This window comes from Somniosus microcephalus, chromosome 9 (genome assembly GCF_052327205.1).
Source record: "Somniosus microcephalus isolate GS21.2 chromosome 9, FLI_Smic_1.0, whole genome shotgun sequence".
Classification (NCBI taxonomy): domain Eukaryota; kingdom Metazoa; phylum Chordata; class Chondrichthyes; order Squaliformes; family Somniosidae; genus Somniosus; species Somniosus microcephalus.
In genome coordinates, this window is record NC_140995.1 from 52,719,432 (window position 1) to 52,727,129 (window position 7,698).

Here is a 7,698-nt window from a genome sequence, read left to right on the forward strand (position 1 = left end):
AACTGCTTTCATGGCAGCCGAAGTAAGCTTGTGTGTGTTTATATAGTGAAGTGAGTGATATCTTTATTGTTTATGAAGTATATGATTCACTATTAAACTGTGTCCTGTTCATTTAACTGTCTATTTAAATAAATTGCCCACTGGTTTAGAGCCTGGGTCTTGATCTGATAGAATATCCATAGAGTTACTTAGAATTTACAGCACAGAAATGGCACATTCGGCCCTACTGGTCTATGCCGGTGTTTATGCTCCATACGAGCCTCCTCCCACCTTACTTCATCTAACCATATCAACATATATTTCTATTCCTTTTTCCCTCATGTACTTATCTAGCTTCCCCATAAATGTATCTGTGCTATTTGCCTCAACCACTCCCTGTGGTAGCAAGTTGCACATTCTAACCACTCTCTGGGTAAAGAAGTTCCTCCTGAATTCCCCATTGAATTTATTAGAGACTGTCTTTTATTCATGGCCCCTAGTTTTGGTCTTTCCCACAAGTGGAAACATCTTCTCTGTGTCAACACTATAAAGCTCTTTCATAATCTTAAAGACCCTTATCAAATCATTTCTCAGCCTTCTCTTTTCTAGAGAAAATAGTCCCAACCTATTCAATATTTCCTGATAGGTATAACCTCTCAGTTCTGGGATCATCCTTGTAAATCTTTTTTGCACCTTCTCCAGTGCCTCTATATTCTTTTTGTAATATGGAGACCAGAACTGAGCACAGTACTCAGAGTGTAGTCTAACCAAGGTTCGATATAATTTTAACATAGCTTCTCTGTTTTTGAGTTACATACCTCTAACTTGAACCTCAGTGCTTTGTTTGCATGTTTTATGGGTGTGCTACCCTTGTTGCTACATTTAATGATTTGTGAATCAGCATCCCTAGGTCCCTTTGCTCCTCTACCCAATTTAGACTCATAAGGGGGAATTTTAACCCCCAAAAGTGGGTGGGTTGGGATCGGATGGGAAGTTAATGTGTTAAAAATCTGAATCCTGACCCCAACCCGCCTCCAACCTGCTGCTGGTTTTAATGGATGTCAGACAGGGGGTGGGTAGCCAGCCCGTTCCCAGGACTGCTTGCCTCATTTTGAAGCTCCATTTTAAATTTAACTGTGGGCGGCCAGGTATCCTGGGCCACGGGGAACCAGACAGCTAAAGGAAGGTGAGGACTGCTGGATCCGGGAGGTACGTGCTTTTTCACTTACCTGCTGGATCCAGCATTCCTGCCTCGCCAATTCCCCGTGATCAGGCATCCCTCAACGCATCTGACCACCCCCGATCTCCCCCACCCGCCTCCACCCGGCCTGCGATCTCCCCCCCGAGACCTCCTATCTCCCCATAGGCCTCCAAACCCCTCTGAGACCTCCGATCTTCCCCCGGCCTCCGATTCATCCCCTCTTGGTCCCAATCTGGCCGGCTGCGGTCGGGAAACAGATTAAAAACATTTAAATCAGGGCCTGAGGGAAACCCGTTCCAGCCCCCCGCTCCCTACCTGCATCCAAGATAAAATTCCAGCCTTATTTTCCACCTCTCACTTATCTATATTCAAATTAATTTGCCATTTACACGGCCACTCTGCAAGATTGTTAATGTCATCTTGTACATTGCCGCAGTCTTCCTCAGTATTAACTACACACACCCCAATTTGGTGGTGTTCACAAATTTTGATATTGTACTTCCGAATGTTCAGAAAAAATTTCTAACCCCAGATCAATCTAAAATATTTGGAATTTATGGGTAGAACTTCATTCCCTTTACATGACACAATATGATAATCTAATCACATTGGCCCAGAACTTGGTGCCGGGGGCTTGCCGCGCGTGCAAGCCCCCGATCTGCACTCACCCTGCGCGCTGACATCTGAAGCCCGGGCCTGCTTGCATTTCCTGTCACAGGCCCGGTTCAGATGTCAGCGCGCAGTGCTTACCTGATCCAGCGGCGTAGTTAGTGCGATGTGCCGGCTGGGATCAGGTGAGCACTGTACAACCAATCAGGGGAGGGGAAGGTTCATTCATGAGTTTGAGAGTAAGAACTGTCAAACTCATGAAAACTACGGGGGCCCAAAACACTATTTAAACTTTAAATAAAAATTTAAAAAACATCCCAATCATTAAATTAAGTATAAATAAGTTTAAAAAAATAATTTAAACAATTTTTTTTTGAAAAAAATAATTTTTTAATAAAAAGGGTCTAAAACTAAACTTACCTTATTGTAGATTCTTTAAAATAATAAAACTGTGGGAAAAAAAATTCTAAATTGCACTAAAACACCACTTACCTGTAAAAATAAATACTTACGTGTGGTTTTTACAAGCGTAAAGACCGGAGGCCTTTAGACATGTGCAAATCCCCCAAAACAGAGGAAATCCAAGACGCACGCGCTGCCCCCTACAGCGCACGCGCTAGCCTCTTCACCTCTTGGGTTAGAGGAGAGGAAATGCCGGTTTTCAGCGCATGCGCTGTGCATGCTGAAAACCGGCATTTCCTCCGGCCAGACACATGAGTACTCCTTCCGTACTCACGCGTTTGGGGAGGAATTACTGCCCCAATATAGTTTTCTAACGCTGAGGTAGTGCAGAGAGTGTGAAGTTGAGCAATACCATTATTGCAAGGCAGCAGGTTTGATCACAATCAGACCATTGGAAACAGTGAGACTTATTTAAGAAAAACAACAGGATAAATTGCAAGTCAACACAAAGATTTATAGCGAGCTTATGTTTTTAACACTGAGATGTACGGACATAGGTTAGATTTTGTTTCTTTTGGAAATGTGTGAATCTTTGCATGTCTACTTATACCTTTTTTACCTAGCCCTCAACTTAGCAGCACTGATATCAGCACATTCAAGGTGGCATCACTTCCATTTGTTTCCTGATAGCAAAAGAAAACGAGTAAAGAGCTGAGACACTTTGCGTTGCATCTGTTTCAGGAGTGGACTTAGAGTCATAGGGGAGAAATTCAGTTGGTTGCGCCACCCATTAGCGCCTTAAGAGGGCGATAAGTGGGGCGCGAGCCAACTAGCGCCCGGGCGTGGCGAGACCTGCGCCTCTCGTGAAATTGAGCAGACATTCAGCGGCGGCGCTAAACCACAACGCCCGCTCAGCTGTGCACGCAGATCCTGACGTCATTTCATGGTACAACGCCCTTGGGGCGCCCCGCACCGGAAATTCAGTGGCGCCCCCCTCCTTTCCGCCTGTCGCTCCCAGCGACTGGAACGGTTCCCAGTCGCTGTGGGGCTGGGGGGGCGCTATTTAAAGGGGGCTCTTCCTGGCTTCTTTGTGGTAGCCATTTTTGGACCACTCCTTCTGTGAGGGAGAGAGATTTGCAGAGAGACAAAGGGAGAGAGCTTTCTGCATTGAGTCAGCGCTCGCAGAGGTTCTTCTGGCTTCGGCCCAGAACTTTGTAGTTGGTTTGCTTTTTCACCGGCATAACCTTGAGTGGCCACGTACTATGGGGGCTGCAATGGGTGGGAACGTTGGGCTTCTCCATTACATTGAGAGGGCACAGAGACACCGAGAGAGAGTGCCAATCATGGCCAGACGGAGGAGGGCCAACAGGTGTTGGCACAGGAGACCTTACCCTCCCAGGGTATACCGCCAGCAGTTCTCCTACCTCAACATGTCTGAGGAGCAGTGTTTTCGGAGGCTTCGATTCAGCAGGGAGGTGGTCACTGAGCTCTGCCACCTGCTTCAGACAGATCTGCAGCCTCAACTGAGGAGCAGGACGTCTCTGTCGGTGGCAGTGAAGGTCACAGTGGCTCTCAACTTCTATGCCACCGGTTCCTTTCAATCCGCTACTGGGGACATTGGCAATATCTCCCAGTTTGCGGTGCATTGCTGCAGCCGTCAAGTCACGAATGCCCTCTTTAAAAGGAGACGTCAGTACATGTCCTTCCACATGACCCCGGACAAGCAGCAAGAGCGCGCAATGGGATTTGCAAGAATAGCGGGCTTCCCCATGGTCCAGGGCGCCAATGACTGCACGCATGTGGCTTTGCGGGCGCCGCAAGAGAATGCCGAGGTTTACCGCAACCGGAAGGGGTTCCATTCGTTGAACGTCCAGTTGGTCTGTGACCACAGACAGCTGATAGTCACTGTCAATGCCCGCTTTCCAGGCAGCAGCCACGACGCCTTCATCCTGCGGCAGACTGCTGTGGCAGACCTTTTCGAGGCCCCGGCTCACCCAGGAGGCTGGCTTCTCGGGGACAAGGGCTATCCTCTGTGCACCTGGCTGATGACCCTGCTCCGTTCACCCAGCACCCCTGCTGAAGAACAATACAATGAGAGCCATCAAGCGACCAGGAACATCATTGAGCACACAATCGGCGTGCTCAAGCAACGGTTCCCCTGTCAGGACCATTCCAGAGGAGCCCTTCATTACTCACCTGAGCAAGTCTCCCATTTCGTTGTGTGTTGCATGCTGCATAACCTGGCAATCCTCAGGACTCAGCCACTGCCACCAGACATTGGAGCACCAGCAGAGGAGGAGGAGGAGGAGGAGGAGCAGCAGCGCCAAGACGGGAGGGAGGCACAAAGTGCAAGGGCCATCCGTCAGCGGCGTATAGCAAGTCGGTTGTAGGCCCCCTCTGAGGGTATGGCTTTTGCCATTCAAAGAACATGAATGGAACCGTGCCGCAACCCCTAAGCCGGTCAAGGCAACAAATAGTTCAAAGAGAAAACATGCACATTCTGAATAAAGACACTTCTTTATTTAACAAACTGTGTGCCCTTCCCGCATGACAAAGTAATAGAAAACCCAAAAAAAGCAGTCAGTCACATAACTGGCTCTCACAACCCGGAGATAATGAACAAAACAGTAACCAAAAAATGACCATGATCCTCGGCCTTCAATAAAACATTTAACAGCATTTTGCCACACCTCCTACTTCTTGCCCTTCGAGGGTGATCTGCTTCGCTTGCGAGATTCGCCCCTTCCCACCCTACAGCTCCTCTGCAATGGGACCCCAGTGGCTGCAGCCAGGCTGGGGGAAGGCTGCTGAGTGTCAGAAACTGAGACTGCAGATGCCCTTGAGGGACGGCCTGGACCAGCTCTGGGCCTGGAGGGCCCGGCTGCTGACTGCTCCAACTCTGCATGGGCAGCAGCAGCCTGTCCTACAGGTGGTGGCTCTGCTGCAGTGGAGAAGTGACAGTGTTGGCAGCAGGAATGCTGTCATCCTGACAGAGGACAGCAACTCCCTGTTCAGATGACACACTGGCACTCCCACGGGGCAGCACTGCAGCATGCGGAGCAATCTGCTGAAATGCAGACTGCTGGGCTGCTGTGGCGCGGCGAGGGCCCCCGCGATTCGTGCCCGATACAGCGAGGGTGGCAGCAGTCAGTGCTCGTGTGGCCTCAATCTGCGTCTGCATGAGACCAGCCACTGACTGCATTGCAGCACTAAGCACTTGCGTGGTAGCCGCCTGTGCTGCGCTGAAGTCCTGGAGACTCCTTGCCTGTGCTGCGCCGACGTCCTGGACACTCCTTGCCTGTGCTGCGTCGAAGTCCTGGACAATCCTTGCCAGTGAATCAATGGATTCAGGCATCCCTGCCACTGCAGCCATGAGCTCAGTGTGCCTGTGCTCCGCCTGGGCACTCATTTCAGCGAGGAGCCGCACCTCTTCTGCGCTCACTATAGCAGGACTCGAGGCCAGACTCTCCCTCCGGGGAGAAGGCCGCCGAGCTTCCCTACCCCCCCCCGCGTTGCTGCAGCCTGCTGGGCCCCGGAGCTTCACCCTCTTCAGACCATTCTCCCCTGCTCCCCTCCAGGGAAGACATGTCCCCATTATGGCCATGGGCTGCCTCGGCTGAGGGTGGCACTGATGGTCCGGCTTCCTCCTCGTCATCACCTTCAGAGTCACTCACAGTGGCAGCTTGAGGGCCCGCCTCCTCACCTGGTGAATCAGCATCTGAAAGCAGGGAGGTACAAGAGTGGCTTTAGCGTGAGGACAGGGTGGCAGCGAGGGAGGCATGAGTGCTGCAATGCACTGTATTGGTTCGATAGTGGCAAATGATGCTGGTGTGAGGCACAAGTGGAAGGCGAGAGGTCAAAAAGGTGATGACCTTACCATTGCTGTCCAGAACAGGATCGGCATCTCCAGTGGCGACGGGGCTGATCATCCGGCCTGCCATAATCCGCTGGACTCACTGCTCCAGATCGGTGAGGGCTTGAAGGTGAGGCCGGCCTCCCCTGGTCCATTGCTGCTGCCTCCTGTTATGCGCCAGCTTGCCCTGCAAGAGAAAGGACGGGCTCTGAGTACAGTGTGAAGCCCTGATCGGGGCTGCACTGCCTCCCATGGTGGAATAGCCCTTACAGTGTGAAGCCCTGATCTTGGCTGCACTGCCTCCCATGGTGGAATAGCCCTTACAGTGTGAAGCCCTGATCTTGGCTGCACTGCCTCCCATGCCCTTACAGTGTGTAAAGTGCTGAATGTGCATGTGAGTTTCCTGAAAGGGCCATAGGTGTTGGATGAGGGCTGGGCATTGGGGCTTGCAGGACCCTTTGGCCATAAAGTGAGGTTGACATGCAGGGATGAAGAGGATTCTGAAAAGGATACTCACCCTGACGACCCGAGTGAGGTCGTTGAACTTCTTCCTGCATTGCACAGGGGTTCTAGGCACCATGCTGCTGGAGGTCACTCTGTGAGCCACCTCCCTCCAAGCTTTGTGATAATCATTGGGCAGCAGCCTCCTGCCACTGTCCGGGAACAGGATAGATCGCCTGCGCTCCACCGCACCAACCAGAACCTGCAAGGCCCCCTCGCTGAACCGCTGCGCTGGCTCCCTGGCCCTTTCCATGGTCCTAGCCGTAAGAGTGTGGCAGCAGGTCTGTCCAGGCTGAGAATCAGGGCTCCGATGCGCAGGGTGTGGCAGCAATCCAAGATCAAACCTCCCCTTTAAGAGCTGACCGGCGCCAGCGCGTCTGCGTGCAATCGCTAATTGGCTGCACCTGCGCTGCGCCCGCCCTCGGTGGTAGCGCCTCACTTCTCCGGCTTAGTGCCTTAAGACAGTCATGCAGCGCCTGTTTTAGCGCTCCAAGCACCTCCTGGGGCGAAGCAGGCCAATTTACCAGTAGGTGGCGATAATTTGCGCCGGGCGCAAAATTTCGTGCCCGGCCGATACTTACGCCCCAAACGGGATGATACTGAATTTCTCCCCCATAGAGTCATAATGACACAGAAGGAGGCCATTTGGCCCATCGAGTCCATGCCGGCTCTCTGTAGAGCAATCCAGTCAGTCCCATTCCCCCGTTCTATCCCCGTAGCCCTCCAAGTTTATTTCCCTCAAGTGCCTATCCTGTCTCCCCTTGAAAACATTGAGAGTCTCTGCTTCCACCACTTCCGTCGGCAGCGAGTTCCAGGTCCTCACCACTCACTGCGTAAAAAAGTTTTTCCTCACACCCCCCCTGTATCTCTTTCCCAAAACCTTAAATCTGTGTACCCTAGTCCTTGTACCATCAACTAGTGGGAACAGCCTTCCCCGTCTAGCCTATCCAAACCCGTCATAATCTTGTACACCTCTATTAAATCACCCCTCCACTTCCTTTGCTCTAATGAAAACAAATCCAGCTTCTCCAACTTGTCCTTGTAGCTATGATCCCCAAACCCGGAACCATTCTGGTAAATCTCCTCTGCATCCTCTCAAGGGCCTTCACATTCTTCCTAAAGTGTGGTGACCAGAACTGGACACAATACTCCA